This window comes from Hyla sarda, chromosome 9, assembly GCF_029499605.1.
Source record: "Hyla sarda isolate aHylSar1 chromosome 9, aHylSar1.hap1, whole genome shotgun sequence".
Taxonomy (NCBI): Eukaryota; Metazoa; Chordata; class Amphibia; order Anura; family Hylidae; genus Hyla; species Hyla sarda.
In genome coordinates, this window is record NC_079197.1 from 146,842,703 (window position 1) to 146,859,371 (window position 16,669).

General features: G+C 41.8%; 1 protein-coding gene across 3 annotated transcripts in view; it reads right to left on the minus strand.

Annotated features, from left to right (window-relative positions):
- LOC130290337 (leucine-rich repeat and fibronectin type III domain-containing protein 1-like protein) overlaps positions 1-16,669 on the minus strand; it is a 693,710-nt gene that overhangs the window by 224,021 nt on the left and 453,020 nt on the right. For all 3 annotated transcript variants that reach the window (XM_056537836.1, XM_056537835.1, XM_056537838.1), the window contains one exon: positions 9,413-9,467. The gene's annotated coding sequence lies outside the window, so the exon portion shown is untranslated. The remainder of the gene's footprint in view (positions 1-9,412; positions 9,468-16,669) is intronic.

Consider the following 16,669-nt stretch of genomic DNA (forward strand, 5'->3'; position numbering starts at 1 on the left):
GGATTGAATCCTGATTTTTATTTTATTAAATGTATTATTAAATTTACTATTAAACTTTAATTGAAAGAAATCAGACATGGTAGTCTTTCCTTTTGGAGCTCCCCGATTCAATGTCAAAGACAAAGATCCCAAGGGCAGAACTAGAACTAGGCCTTAAAGGGTACTCCGCCCCTAGACCTCTTATCCTTTATCAAAAGGATAGGAGATAAGATGTCTGATCGCCGCTGGGGACCCCCGTGATCTCTCTGCGTTTGTTTAGTGAGGTCGGGTGCAGCGATGGAGGCTTGTGACATCACGGCCACGCCCCACTCGCAACGTCAAGGCCATGCTCCCTCAATGCAAGTCTATGGGAGGAGGAGTTGCATTGAGGGGGCGTGGTCATGACATCACGAGCCTCCACCCCGCATCACCAGTCAACCGTCATGAAGCGAAGTTCGTTCCGTGCATCGGATGTCTGGGGTGCTGCAGCAGAGATCGCTGGGGACCCCTGCTATCAGACATCTTATCCCCTATCCTTTGGATAGGATGTCTAGGGGCGGAGTACCCCTTTAACTCCACCATACCAGTGCATGCATTGCTGTCCTATATTTGCAAACCCCTGGTAATATGTCTATGGGCCAAAATATACCCCATATTGCTCTGATTCCACCTATAGGCAAAGAAGTGCCTATGGTTCTGTAGTTCAATACTGCAGAGACAAAATGTACCGCTGTATCGGCCTAAAACACACCCCTGCTGTAGAGCCCTGCGGAGGACTGTTTTCTTATTCCCGTTCCCGCCAGCTCCCACTGAATTACCGCCTGCTCCCACAACATGTATGTCTAATCCTGCCCGCTCCCGTAAACATTTTGTCACAGATAGTACCCCCTCATGCCATTTCATCACCCCATTGTGCCATTTTATCAGCCCCCTGTGGCTCAGAGGTTTACGGTACTGCGCAGGATTTTGCGGGACCTTCTGTATGTTCTGTGACCGCCTGTTCCTGCCTGCAACAACCTCAGTACTGCCTGCACCCACAAATTATTTATTGTGTCTCTTAGGACCCGCAGAATTCCAATCCTGATGCAGGGCTCTACCCTGCAGTGTGTAAGATGCCAAATATTATCAAACATAAAGTATTCCCCTCATTACCTGATGTAGAGTATAACCCAAAAATGTTAAATGTGAAATAAATCTTCTTAGGCTCCATTAATAACCTTGGAAAGTAAACCACTTGAAAATCAGTCCTGAGAAACTTTAAAGGTGCTGCTGACTTCTATTGGCGTGCGCTAATTTATAAATAATTCTGAAATTTACATAAGACAAAAGACTAGAAGAGTTGCAGGTAAAATAAATCCCACATCAATATAACTACAACACCCAGGACAGCCATCTGATTCCTGTGAAATGATGCACAAGGTTGTCAAGTAATAACTCAGAAATGGTAATACTTGAAATTAAAAACGAAGGAATGATAAGAGGAGGAAATCAGCGAGAAACATCTGCAGAGCGGATCAGATCCCAGGATAAAACCGGAGAGGAGACACTCAGCAAAAAATGGTAAATGTGACCTTTTTCATATTGAAATCTCCTTTGGAAGGATCTGCTGCAGACACTTACCAATTCATATACCTCACCTGGCATTGTAAATAACTAATTGAAAGTCTACCTGCAAAGGTAATGTCCATAACTTACATATATCACATATACTTATATATATATACTGCAAGGCTTCCCAGGAGCACTTGAAAGGGGGAGCTCACTACACGCATATGGAGGTCTGCAGGTTGAAGACCACTGCAGCCTTCGTCATCATCCAGACCCCCCTTTTGTTTTCAAACTCCCCTCGGTGGGAAGGAAGGGTGAGTTGGTCCAGGCCGTTCATATTCGACCACCTATGTTGCAGGCACCGTCCGGTGGGGAGGGTTAGTTGTTCCGGGCTGTCAATCTTCATCGGGAGGCCCTCTTCTCCGCTCCGGGCCTCCCGGTGAAGATGGAAGTTGCCTTGACGATGACGCGCAGTGACGTCCTTGCGCATGAACGTCCCTGCACGGTGGCGTCAAGACAGCGTCACAAGTCCGGGACCAGCCCGGAGCAGAGAAGAGGGCCTCCTGGTGAAGAAGGACAGCCCGGAATGACTAACTCTCCCCACCGGACGGTCCCTGCAGCATAGGTGGTCAAATATGGACGGCCCGGACTAGCTCACCCTTCCTTCCCACTGAGGGGAGGTGAGTAGAAAACAAAAGGGGGGTCTGAATGGTGACGAAGGCCACAGTGGTCTTCAACCTGCGGACCTCCACATGTTTTAAAACTACAACTCCCAGCATGCTGGGAGTTGTAGTTTTGCAACATCTGGAGGTCCACAGGTTGAAGACCACTGAGAAGGGATTGACAGGCGGAGATGGACGGCCAGGACCATCCCCTCACAGCTAAGCCAGAAACGTTTTTATGTTCATTCGAGTATAAGCCGAGGGGGGCATTTTCAGCACGAAAAATCGTGCTGAAAAACTCGGCTTATACTCGAGTATATACGGTAGTAACATAGTTTGTAAGGTTAAAAAAGAAGACAAGAGTCCATATAGTTAACTTAAAACCCTACTATGTTGATTCAAAGGAAGGCAAAACCCCCCAATTTGGCTGATACCAGTTGCCCCATGACATAGGAACAACTCCTTCCGAACCCCATTATGGCATCAAAACAAATCCCTGGATCAACGTTGTAACCATATAAATCTAGTACCATAACCTGTAATGTTATATTTTTCCAGAAAACATCCAGTCCCCCCTTGAACAGACATCACATCATGGGACAAAGAGTCTCACTGCTCTTACAGTAAAGAATCTCTGTCTGTGATGATGGTGAAACCTTTTTCCCTCTAGACGTAGCTAATGCCCCCTTGCTATGGTTACTGGCCTAGCTCCCAATACAGATATATTTATTACCAAAAAACTTTGGACCAAAATAATAAAGGGGTAGTATAGAGGTAATATATATAAGAACTTCTTGATGTTCTGTCTATTTCTTAGCTAGGAGGACTTGCCTTTTAAAGGAGGATGTCACACTAGTTTTTGCTTACATGTAGTTCATTTACTTTTCCATATTTAAAATAAATGATCACTATAATTTCAAGGAACTTTATACAACAAGGGAATGCCTCCTTCTCCAAGAACCAGGCTTCTTTTCTATTTCACTCTCTTAAACCCAACTTATCATTTAAAAAAAAAATGCTCAAATCCATGCTGAGAGATAAGACAGATAGGAGCTCACTCACGGATGGAATGATATTTGCCCATTAAAGTATATGTAGGAGGGGGGTAGAGGAAGGGAAGTAGCTAGAGAGAGACTCAAGCAGAAAGACTACAGGACTTTGTAGTGAGCATTAGATCTTGCCCCTCCCCCCAAGTGCTTTATTCACAGTTTAGACTGCACAGTGCTGCTCTAAAATGTCCTCCATGTGGCTGCTCCTGAGAATGTGTGTGCAGTGTATGGGAGACATCATAAAAGTGTCATGACTCGACCTGATTCTGGAAGGAAGAGTTACGTTTTCTGGTATTTGGCAGAAGCATCCTGCATTGCTGTGACGACGCCCGGACCAATCATTTCTTGTCTTATGTCCATACCCTCCTCGGGTAAATCTAATTCTTCAGCCAGCCTGTCATTCCTTGCTTGTGTTTGAATTTGTCTGCACTAGCTCATATGCTGCTCCTAACTTTTTCTATTGTGTTTATTTTGACTTCCGCTTGTTCCAAGTTTATTCTCTGATTTGGTACCTTTGAAGCTATCTCTGTTTGGACCTGGCTTGTTAGACTTCTCTCTATCTATTTGTCTGTTGTTCCCCCCTGTATTTTTTTTATCTTTTTCTGTGACTTTCAACTCTTTGTACCCTGAGTTGCTTCCCTGACATCTGTACTGTGTTGTTTATTGTTTTGAACCTTGTTATGCCCATGCGCTGCTCACTCAGTACAGGGATCGCCAACCAGTTTAGGTTCCGACGGTTAGGGAGGATACTCAAGTATGAAGGGAAAGTGGCTGTGGGTAAGTTAGAGCTGCACATTGCGTAACAAGAAACTAGGGTAGTTTCTTAAAACAACAGGTACACTTTAAGGATACTCTGCAATTTCATACCCCTGTCTAGATAATCTCCATTTAAATAGAAGCTTTGATAGGTACTATAGGTTTCATCTCTATAATACACAGTGACATGGGAAGAATTGGAAGACAATGATAGATAAACATTAGGTGGAAGCAGAAGACAATGAAAGAAATCAAACAGAAAGTGTTGACTCCCGAATATGAAAGAAATCAAATATTAGGGATGACCCCCTAACATGTATATGAGGGCCTCCTGACTTTTCTCTGACAGATGATATTGGGAAGAGAAGGATTGGGGATGCTCTATCTAAATTGCCCTGTTCTCAGGGAAAAAAGCTGCCATGAAAGGAGTCTGACCCAAGCTTACCCCCCTTTCTTTATTTAAAACTTAAAAGCTCTCAGTCGTAGAGGGGATTGGTAGAGACTGTCTGCTGAATAAGTGTTCGGTCAACAGCTATGATATGTGCATGTGCACGAAATACCACAAATTAAGAAGATAAACATTATGCTCATAAGCACATTATAAATTAACAAAATGCTAATACACCACTTCTTCATCTGACGAAGGCCGCCTACTCATCATGATAGTGCACTTGTCTCTGTAATTGCCTACAAAAAAAATCACTCTATGCCTTGATTGTATTATATAGATGGTGAGCTCCAAAGGAGAGAGGGGCCGTGTTCGCCGATAGTGTGCAGTGCTGCCTTAAAGTGTTTCTTGTAGAGGGATTAGCCCGGCACTGTAAGCATGAAGAAGGTGTGTCTGGAATCAATCTGGAATACAGCTTACTCTTATTATGAAGAACGGTGTGGTGCTCAATCTGGAATGCAGCTTACTCTTATTATGAAGAAGGTGTGGTGCTCAATCTGAAATACAGCTTACTCTTATTATGAAGAACGGTGGGGTGCTCAATCTGGAATGCAGCTTACTCTTATTATGAAGAACGGTGTGGTGCTCAATCTGAAATACAGGTTACTCTTATTATGAAGAACGGTGTGGTGCTCAATCTGGAATGCAGGTTACTCTTATTATGAAGAACGGTGTGGTGCTCAATCTGGAATGCAGCTTACTCTTATTATGAAGAACGGTGTGGTGCTCAATCTGAAATGCAGCTTACTCTTATTATGAAGAACGGTGTGGTGCTCAATCTGGAATGCAGCTTACTCTTATTATGAAGAAGGTGTGGTGCTCAATCTGGAATACAGCTTACTCTTATTATGAAGAACGGTGTGGTGCTCAATCTGAAATGCAGCTTACTCTTATTATGAAGAACGGTGTGGTGCTCAATCTGGAATGCAGCTTACTCTTATTATGAAGAACGGTGTGGTGCTCAATCTGGAATACAGCTTACTCTTATTATGAAGAACGGTGTGGTGCTCAATCTGAAATGCAGGTTACTCTTATTATGAAGAAGGTGTGGTGCTCAATCTGGAATGCAGTTTACTCTTATTATGAAGAAGGTGTGGTGCTCAATCTGGAATGCAGCTTACTCTTATTATGAAGAACGGTGTGGTGCTCAATCTGGAATGCAGTTTCTCTTATTATGAAGAACGGTTTGGTGCTCAATCTGGAATGCAGCTTACTCTTATTATGAAGAACGGTGTGGTGCTCAATCTGGAATGCAGCTTACTCTAATTATGAAGAAGGTGTGGTGCTCAATCTGGAATGCAGCTTACTCTTATTATGAAGAACGGTGTGGTGCTCAATCTGGAATGCAGTTTACTCTTATTATGAGGAACGGTGTGGTGCTCAATCTGGAATGCAGCTTACTCTTATTATGAAGAACGGTGTGGTGCTCAATCTGGAATGCAGCTTACTCTTATTATGAAGAACGGTGTGGTGCTCAATCTGGAATGCAGTTTCTCTTATTATGAAGAACGGTTTGGTGCTCAATCTGGAATGCAGCTTACTCTTATTATGAAGAAGGTGTGGTGCTCAATCTGGAATGCAGCTTACTCTTATTATGAAGAACGGTGTGGTGCTCAATCTGGAATGCAGGTTACTCTTATTATGAAGAACGGTGTGGTGCTCAATCTGGAATGCAGCTTACTCTTATTATGATGAACGGTGTGGTGCTCAATCTGGAATGCAGCTTACTCTTATTATGAAGAACGGTGTGGTGCTCAATCTGGAATGCAGCTTACTCTTATTATGAAGAACGGTTTGGTGCTCAATCTGGAATGCAGCTTACTCTTATTATGATGAACGGTGTGGTGCTCAATCTGGAATGCAGCTTACTCTTATTATGAAGAACGGTTTGGTGCTCAATCTGGAATGCAGCTTACTCTTATTATGATGAACGGTGTGGTGCTCAATCTGGAATGCAGCTTACTCTTATTATGAAGAACGGTTTGGTGCTCAATCTGGAATGCAGTTTTTCTTATTATGAAGAACGGTGTGGTGCTCAATCTGGAATGCAGCTTACTCTTATTATGAAGAACGGTTTGGTGCTCAATCTGGAATGCAGTTTCTCTTATTATGAAGAACGGTGTGGTGCTCAATCTGGAATGCAGCTTACTCTTATTATGAAGAACGGTGTGGTGCTCAATCTGGAATGCAGCTTACTCTTATTATGAAGAACGGTTTGGTGCTCAATCTGGAATGCAGCTTACTCTTATTATGATGAACGGTGTGGTGCTCAATCTGGAATGCAGCTTACTCTTATTATGAAGAACGGTGTGGTGCTCAATCTGGAATGCAGCTTACTCTTATTATGATGAACGGTGTGGTGCTCAATCTGGAATGCAGCTTACTCTTATTATGAAGAACGGTTTGGTGCTCAATCTGGAATGCAGTTTTTCTTATTATGAAGAACGGTGTGGTGCTCAATCTGGAATGCAGCTTACTCTTATTATGAAGAACGGTTTGGTGCTCAATCTGGAATGCAGTTTCTCTTATTATGAAGAACGGTGTGGTGCTCAATCTGGAATGCAGCTTACTCTTATTATGAAGAACGGTGTGGTGCTCAATCTGGAATGCAGCTTACTCTTATTATGATGAACGGTGTGGTGCTCAATCTGGAATGCAGCTTACTCTTATTATGAAGAACGGTTTGGTGCTCAATCTGGAATGCAGTTTTTCTTATTATGAAGAACGGTGTGGTGCTCAATCTGGAATGCAGCTTACTCTTATTATGAAGAACGGTTTGGTGCTCAATCTGGAATGCAGTTTACTCTTATTATGAAGAAGGTGTGGTGCTCAATCTGGAATGCAGCTTACTCTTATTATGAAGAACGGTGTGGTGCTCAGACGAATAGGAGTGCAAAGGCAGAATTCAATACGTAGAAAAACTGAAGTCGGCACTCACCGTGTTCTTTTATCTTCTTTCCTTTATCCAATAATGCTCACGTATTACATATACAGGATGGGAGATGGTGCATAGAGGGGGGGGGGTACCTAGTGAGTAACATATATAAGCATAATTTTTTTCTGTCATATCACAGAAAAAAATTATGCTTATATATGTTACTCACTAGGTCATGCAGGTGCTTTTCTCGTCTTTATTTATGTGTATAGCTTCTGCATTTAGCTCACAAATAGATCTTTTCTGTTGCTTACTTACTTTGACATCCACTGCTCAGGGGGGGACATGTTAAAGGCAAGCCCTGAGCCCGCCCTCACTCATTATGCGTTCACTTCCTCCTTGAGTCTGCTGTGCAGTGCAGAGTTTCCTCATCCAATTACTACAGGCTGCTCTGTAACCCCCTGTTCTTTGTTTTCATGCTGCAGTCTGATAGGACAGGAGTAAGCACAGATGAGTGCTAGTCTCACCTGCACTTATTGGACTTCATACCAGTCTGTGCTTCAGCCGGGACGGAGATGATGCTGCTGCTGGACAGGTTTATATTTTTGATGGTATAGGGTAATAATTTCTATAAGAATGACATTTTTTATGAAGTATATTGGAAAGGTTAATGTTTTGCCAAGATGTACAACATAGAAAACATTTTGAAGCTACTGTGCCCATTTAAATAAATACATTTTAGATGTCAAGTTTGTACACAATTTGAAGGCTATGGCCACAAATTGCAGAAATGCTGTGAAGTTTTCACAGCAAAAAAACAGCAGCATGATGTTGACTTCCTCATAGAAGACAGAGGGTAAAATCCACAAAAAATCTGCAGAATGTTTGCAACACCAATTTACATTCTGTGGATCTCACATCTGCACCGCAAAATGAATTTTAAGTGGATTTTCAAATCAGCAGCAACTATGATACATGTAGATGTCCCCTAAAACTAACCCTTTCACTGCCTGGACAATTTTTTACCTTGGTAACCAGGACAATATCACACATGTACAAATAAAATTCAGGTATACAACCATCATCTACATCAACAAGAGTGTGTGCTCTCAAAAACACTGAACCAAGTGTCATATGCAATATTTGGTGGGTATTTACGAATGCGGTAAAACTATAGACTGCATACCGCAGGTATACTGCAGGTACTACGTTACCAAAATTTACATAGAAAAGAGCACACAGCATGCAACAATTTAATAATCTATACATGTGTCTACCTTTACACAATTTTGTATTAAAGAGGGATTATAAGCAAAAATAATACTGGAACAAAAAATCTATTTTGCAACCTAAATGCATACTCTAGTATAAACATGCCAACTCCTGATATGAACAAAATTAGTTCATTTCTATCTACATTCACTGTTGTGTGTGATGAAGAAGTAACAAAAAAAGCAGAAATGCGCCAACCACTTTTTGCATGCAAATTATATTAAGGATTACCAACTTGTGTGTGGTGGAGCCACATCATGTTAGGCACAGTGCACCAGCTATTCAGACCCCTGTGCATCAAGACATTTGCCAAGCTTGGTGCAGCGATGCATATAGTACTGAGAGAGGGTATGCACTGTAATTAATAAGGAATGAACAAAAGTCCATGTTACCCTTCCTCCTAGTCCTGGGGTCAACTGATGACACAGTGACATGGTTGGACAGGAGAAAGATCACAGATCCTTCTCTCTGCTTATTCCCCACTGCCCCCACTGCCCCCACATAGTCCTTGGTATGGAAAGAGTTAAAGGGGGTTGTCTTACGATGGCATCACATATGTGACCTGGTTAAGCATATAGCCATCATAGAGGTGATTCTCTGATCTGGTTCCCTATGGAATACAACAGATAACAATATCTACTCTTGCAGACCCGGACTGTCCATGTACAGAATGGTCTTCCAATTAAATGTATGACGAAACATTTCACCAAGTGAAAAAGTCTCTGTGTCCTACTGCAGGAACTGAGCCAACATGTAAAGCCTTACGAGGGTTCCATAAGTATGCTATTAAAACTTCAGTATTCTTTCAGGTCATGGCACTTACCTGTATTATTCAGTTCTTTGAACACTTGTTCGCTCAAGCAGGTATGCAGTGGTGCCTGGAAAAGAAAGAAAGAACATCCTTTAGTTAAAAAGACAAAGAAATATATATCGCAGAGACTTTGAAGGATTCACAGCATCATATAGAAAAGGCAATGCTAAATTTTCATCCCTTGGATAAATCATTTTTTGAGCCCTTCGCAATAGGGTGAGGTGTTAATAGTTGCACCTGGACCCTGGTAGGGCCCAAAAGCCACATAAAAAAAAAAAAAAACACCAACGCCAGTAATATAAACTGCACATGGTAGGTGGCAGCTGGACATAGATTTTGCAATGAGGAACGGGAGCTTGATGTTACACATCTGATGCTTCTTCTGATACCGACTGATGTGATTCTATTCACACATTTTCGAACAAAGGGGTCCATTCAAGTTTCTCCTTCGCCATTATGATAAATGGGGCAATGTGGTCTTGGGTTGTCTTGCACACCACTAATACTGTAATGCATGTGGAGCCCTGTATAGGCTAGTCCTACTAATACAGAAGTACTAAGTGGCCAACCTCCACTGGGGCAACCCAAGTATGGAGCTAAGCTTCCTGTAAGATTCAATTTGGTGTCCCTTCACTTCATTGTAATACAAATAAATCAAGAATAGAAGAAGCCCAATCCATGAGCCTGCCCTGGTGTCCCCCTCCTCACCGCGCACCCACTATATGTGCCCAGGCAGTCTCTTTAGCTACACCCCTGGGGAAACCATTAAGATACTTACTCTCAGCCAGCATCCTGCAGAAGCCTTTCACAAAACATTTACAAATGTATGATTCTGCTGCCCGAATGCCAAGATGATTTTGTGTTTCCATAGAAAAGATTTTAGACTTACATGTATACTCATAGACAGTGGGTGACTGTAAAGATGATTCACCAACAGGTGGAAAACGCCAAGTAGGATATTCCATACTAACATGGAGACTACTATGTTTATACATTTTATTTTTTTATTAAACTTTATTTTTTTTGGGGGGGGAGGGGGAATTCTGGGACTGAAGCAAGAAAGTAAGAAGGTCTTATCAGATCAGAGAAAAACTAAACACATTTTAATAGGATCACAGCTTAACTGGCTTGGGTCAAACAGTACGGCGAGAAAAAAATGTAATACAGCTAAGAGAGACAAATTATAGGCCAAGAGTAAATCTGCACATTTCCTTTTATGAGAGTGCATTAAAACCGACTATACCGCCCCAATTATATTGTATTAAATAGATAAGAATTTGCGCAGGCAAAGCTAACAGGTTCTGTAGGAATACGATGATTGTGCTGCGAGGCTAGAACACAAATCCTCTAACAAGAGAGCCTTACAGGAGTAAATGCATGACTACATGGCTACAACAAATAGGAAAATGAAATAGGGGATACAAAACCCATGGGAAGTGCTCTTAAAACTTAACTTTTAATCTTTATGGTTAAAAAAACACCCAAAAAAATGTGACCCAAGTAAACTAAATATATATAAAGATGCCAGTTGTGCCAACTGTACAATGCCCAACGTGTTTCCACTGCGTAAAGCAGTTTCCTCAGGGGAATAGCATTGGCACACTGAACAAAAAGTTATGTACATCAGTATAAAAGGTTTCACAAAGCATAGAATTCACTTAGTGGGTCTTATGCCACTGCCGACACAGCCAGACAATAGACTGAAATATTAGGATGTTAAACCATTACATTGGTTTAGATGTCCGGTGTTCAGTGCGGGCATGAGCGCAACCTACAGTGGTAGGGAGCTACGCTGCTGGCTACTGGTGCTCTCAGCGCCAGTAGCCAGCAGCGTGGCTCCCTACCACTGTAGGTAGTATATCTACTACTATCTACTATACCACAATCTCTATTTAATACAACAAATGGGAGTCAACTTTGTGCTAGACCAGATGTATCTTTTTTTTTTAAAGTAAGACTTTTTGGACTATATAAAATATCAGAAAAACTATGTCCAGCTCAAACAATGCAATAGAAGGAAAACTTTATTGACTCAAACGATCAGCGTGCAAGGACATCAATGCGCTTAAGTGCCGTGATGGTTATTGATCATGGCACTTAAAGGGTAAATGATGGATGACGACAAGATCTCTGTTGTCTGTCACTGGCTGGGAGTGCACAACTGCTGATAGCAGCCAACACTCACGGTCTATGAAGTAAGAGCGGCTCCTCTCATAGTCGGCATGACGCCCAGGACATAAATGTACATACTGGTTCGCCAAGTATCAAGGCACAAGGACGAAGCACGACCTTAAGGGGTTAATCAGAAAAAAAAAGTCTTGAGCTATTACTTGTATGTCCATAGCTTATTGTGCAATCTTCCCCAATGCACTGGAGCAGACAGGACTGAACTATAAGAGCTCAGCTGTAATATAAAGGTTGTGTCTTCCTGCAGTCATTGACTGGATCCTATGGCATGCAGCAGAATTGTAATGTACAGTAATGTAAGCTCTCTAGGCCACTAACCATCTGACATGGGCTAAAGTGGAGTGTAGAGTCTAAAAGTTTCCAGTTTTCCACTAATAACTCTTGCAAGGAGGTATAGACTTGCTGCAACTGAATTAACAGGTCCATCGAGTTCAACCTAAAACCCTACTGTTTTGATCCAGAGGAAGGCACCCCCCCCCCCCCCATGAGGCGGATGTCAATCGCCCCATGACATAGGAAACATTCCTTCTGGACCCCAATATGGCACCAGAATAAATCCCTGGATCAATATTCTGTTCCCATAAATCTAGTATTCATAACCTGTAATGTCGCATATGTTTTGCAGGTTGTGTTTTAGATCTTTTTAGAGAAGCCACAGACAAAGGTCTTTGGACTGAAACACATGTTGGGGTGGCGGCATCCCGGGACTTGCAGTACTTTGGTAAGTATTTCCTTACTATTATGATCAACTGTGCTTCTCTATAGTCAGCCTCTATTGTATAACTACACCATTCTCTGTACTTGCACTTTCTTTGTATAGGCTGCTTTATGGTTGGGGATTTTCCCCAGTAACTAGCACCTTACAGTGGGGACCAAAAGTTTGGGCACCCCAGGTAAAAATTTGTATTAATGTGCATAAAGAAGCCAAGGAAAGATGGAAAAAAAACTCCAAAAGGCATCAAATTACAGATTAGACATTCTTATAATATGTCAACAAAAGTTAGATTTTATTTCCATCATTTACACTTTCAAAATAACAGAAAACAAAAAAATACAGTCTGCAAAAGTTTGGGCACCCTGCAGAATTTATAGCATGCACTTCCCCCTTTGCAAAGCTGAGACCTGCCAGTGTCATGGATTGTTCTCAATCATCATCTGGGAACACCAGGTGATGTCAATCTCAAAGGTTTTAAATGCCCAGACTCATCTGACCTTGCCCCAACAAGGGGCAGTTGTCTAGAAATCTGAAACTGAAAATAGTTGACGCTCAAAAAGCTGGAGAAGGCTATAAGAAGATAGCAAAACGTTTTCAGATGTCAATATCCTCTGTTCGGAATGTAATTAAGAAATGGCAGTCATCAGGAACAGTGGAAGTTAAAGCAAGATCTGGAAGACCAAGAAAAATGTCAGACGGAACAGCTCACAGGATTGTGAGAAAAATGTGGTGTCCCGGTACTGTATTGCATACCGTACCTAGTGTGGTGGTCCCCAAAGTCAGAGTAACTATGTCCAGGTAGGGTCCCCCAGGTGGGACAGCCCCTAGTCGCCTCTCCTCTCCTCTAATTCTACTGTCTTAATATATGTACATATTTAGTAATAATGTGTGTTTATTATAATGTATAGTACTTACCTTGTTTAGCATCGCAGGACCTTAGGTCATGTGACCATGCTAATATCCTCTATGGTATGTTGGAGGTCCTTGGGTCACGTAATCCTTTGTAATGGTGATTGACACAAATATTGGACCAATTAGCACTAGTCCAGCCCCTGCTCATATAAGGGAGCTGTAGCCAATTATCGCTCTCTTGGGTTGCTGCTCTCTTGGATGCCGGACTAGCAGGACGGATCTGCGCAACTTGCAAAGACACGCTAGGCCTGAAAACCTAACGACCTCAGCGGAACTAAACCGTGAGTTCTAAACTAATCCCCGCTAAAGCTAGCGTGACTACTGGACCGCAAATAAATCCTCTAACTTAAGTGGAACAGCGCATATTGTCTTAAAGACTCTAAATTGCTAAAGTCCCAACCTTTGTCAATCTCCAAAGAAAGCTTGCATGTATAGCAACTGTTCCGGTTATGAAGCTTGCATAAAATCTTCAGTAAAAGTTACAACTGTCTGGTTGTGGACATTTCATTATTATCTACCTCCCAATCGCTCTTGGGAAGGGTGGCGGTAGGACAAGCATTAATGAGGAGCCCTCACCCTGGCGTCACAAATAGCAAGAGTTAACAAGCACCCTTTTTGTCACCGCACAGCTACACTCCCCATACCCTACTCCCCCAGGCTATCACAAAAACAATTTAAAACCCACGTTTGACTGTGCAATCCCTCCAGAAAGATCTGGCAGACACTGGAGTTGTGGTACACTATTCCACTATAAAGAGATACTTGTGCAAATATGGTCTTCATGGAAGAGTCATCAGAAGAAAACCTCTTCTACCTCCTCACTACAAAAATCAGCGTTTGAACTTTGCAAATGAACATATAGACAAGCCTGATGCATTTTGGAAACAAGTTCTGGGGACCGATGAGGTTAAAATTGAACTTTTTGTCTGGAATGAGCAAAGGTACGTTTGGAGAAGAAGGGGAACCGAATTTAATGAAAAGAACCTCTGTCCAACTGTTAAGTATGGGGGTGGCTCAATCATGCTTTGGGGTTGTATTGCAGCTAGTGGCACAGGGAACATCTCATGAGTAGAAGGAAAAATTGATTCAATAAAATTTCAACAAATTTTTTATGCTAACTTGATGCCATCTGCCAAAAGCTGAAGTTAAAGAGAGGATGGCTTCTACAAATGGATAATGATCCTAAACACACCTCGAAATCCACGGGGATTACATCAAGAGGCGCAAACTGGAGGTTTTGCAATGGGCTTCACAATCTCCGGACCTCAACATAATTGAAAATCTATGGATTGACCTTAAAAGAGCAGTGCGTGACAGACAGCCCAGAAATCTCAAAGAACTGGAAGACTGGGCAAAGATACCTCAAACAAGAATTGAAAGACTCTTGGTTGGCTCCAAAAAGCATTTACAAGCTGTGATACTTGCCAAAGGGGGCAGTACAAGATATTAACTCTGCAGGGTGCCCAAACTTTTGCAGATGCCATTGTTTGGTTTTCTGTTATTTTGAAAGTGTAAATGATGGAAATAAAATCAGCTGTCACCCATTTTCATGCTGAAGCTCTTGTGAGATGTCCTGCTAATTGATGTGATGCACCTCTGAAAATAAAGAATCAAGCACTGTTTGCACTTCTTAAGCTGGTGAGTGCGGCCCATTATTTCTTCTTTGTTGGATTTGTATTTACTTCTTCCTATTCGTGGGCTTTCTGCACCGCAGCAGGTGCAGCTCCAGTGTTTCACGGTTCCCCGGGAGGAAACCTGCAGTGCGCTAACCCAGTGTCCGAGTGGAATATAGCTAAAGAAGGGTGTTGAAGTGTCGACTGCTGTATCTTGTTTACTAAGTACCAGCTTGGATATAGATTTTGTTTTGTATTTGTAACTCACTTGGCACATACTGACTCATTGACGTATTTTCTATGATTTTAGATTTCCAGCTATTCATCTTCCAAGGACATTGATGTCCAAGAATTTTGTAAACATTTTATATGTATGTACCATGGTTGGCATTTCCTCTACATTAAAGTAAATGATGCAACTACCATTTATTTACTAGCATTAATAACATCACATGTACTTGAGCTCCTGTTCTGCCTGGTTTAAAAAAATCCACTTTAAGTGCCTATTGTGAAATTTTTTTTGTTTGTTTTTAGCAGGGTTCATTCATTCACGGTCCTCATCTATTTGCCTGAATTCAGCTAACAAAAGAATTCCTCACCCTTAAGGACCAGCATTTCCATATGTAGTGTCCCACTAGATGAGGCTGTTGTAGCACAGGAATGAGACCATGACAATGTATGAAACTGATGAATGCTATGATAATGTTTAGTGGTGCTCATTGTAGCTAGGGTGTGGCTTATGTTATATAAGGATATAAGGATAGATTGGGGGAGAGTTTGGGACAGCTTGTCAAGAAAGAGTTCAGGGACAGCTTGACCGGCGTGTGCACCAGCACCCCTCATATCACAGACTACAAGGTATGGAAGCACATTGCTAAGGAGAAAAGAGTGACAGCTCTACATGGATCAGAACTGTTGTATGCAAAAAAATAAAGATAACTATCCCTCCCCAGAGAAGAGAGACAGCATGCTCAACATGAGACGAGCTACAAACAAAATCCACAGATACAGCAGCTCAATGTAAACAGAAAAACAGAAATATGAAATTTTGTGTCAAGTGACATGGTTACTGATATGTGAGGAGAAAGAAATGTTGAATGTGTTCTTAACCATGTAATTACATACAGAAAACCATTACCCCCAGCAGAAAGCTTCAGCACTCACCAATGTTGTCCAACTTGACTTGTGGTGGACACCATCTTTATTGCATAGATACAACACATTTTGCGGTCAGTCAGACAGCTTCATCAGTTATGTATGTTTTCTCTTAACCAAACCAGGCCAGGACACAATATGATCTTTGAGAGGTGCTAGTTCAATCAATCGCTAAGGTAGTTAGGAATTATAGAAACTCTCAAAAAAATAACAAATCAAGAGGGCTGTGTAAAGAACACTGTAACAAAAAAGATTACTATAATTCTAAAATTTCTAAAATGTGTTACGGCTGATTTTTGACAGACTTGTTGCTGCTAATAGATGCTTAAAAACCTACAAATGTATTATTAAATGATGTTCCTCCTTGCTTGGTCAGGACGTTTCAGGACACAATAACTGCATTAAGATAATAAGAAAAGAGAAAGATCACACGACCTCAGGGAATCCCATAATGCCTTTCAAACAGATCTTTCAGCCAATCAGAAGGCAGTATAGGGGTGATGTCAAAGCCACTATAAAATAATACACATTGCTTCAGCAGCCATTTTAGGAATTGCAGGTGTTAGGTGAAGATCTCTGTGAGGGACAATAAGGAGTGAGCAGCAGAAGTGCAGCGTTCTGCATCTATTCTGTCAGTGTATTTAAAAAAATGTGTTTTCCACCAAAGTATTCCTTTAAGGAAACTGA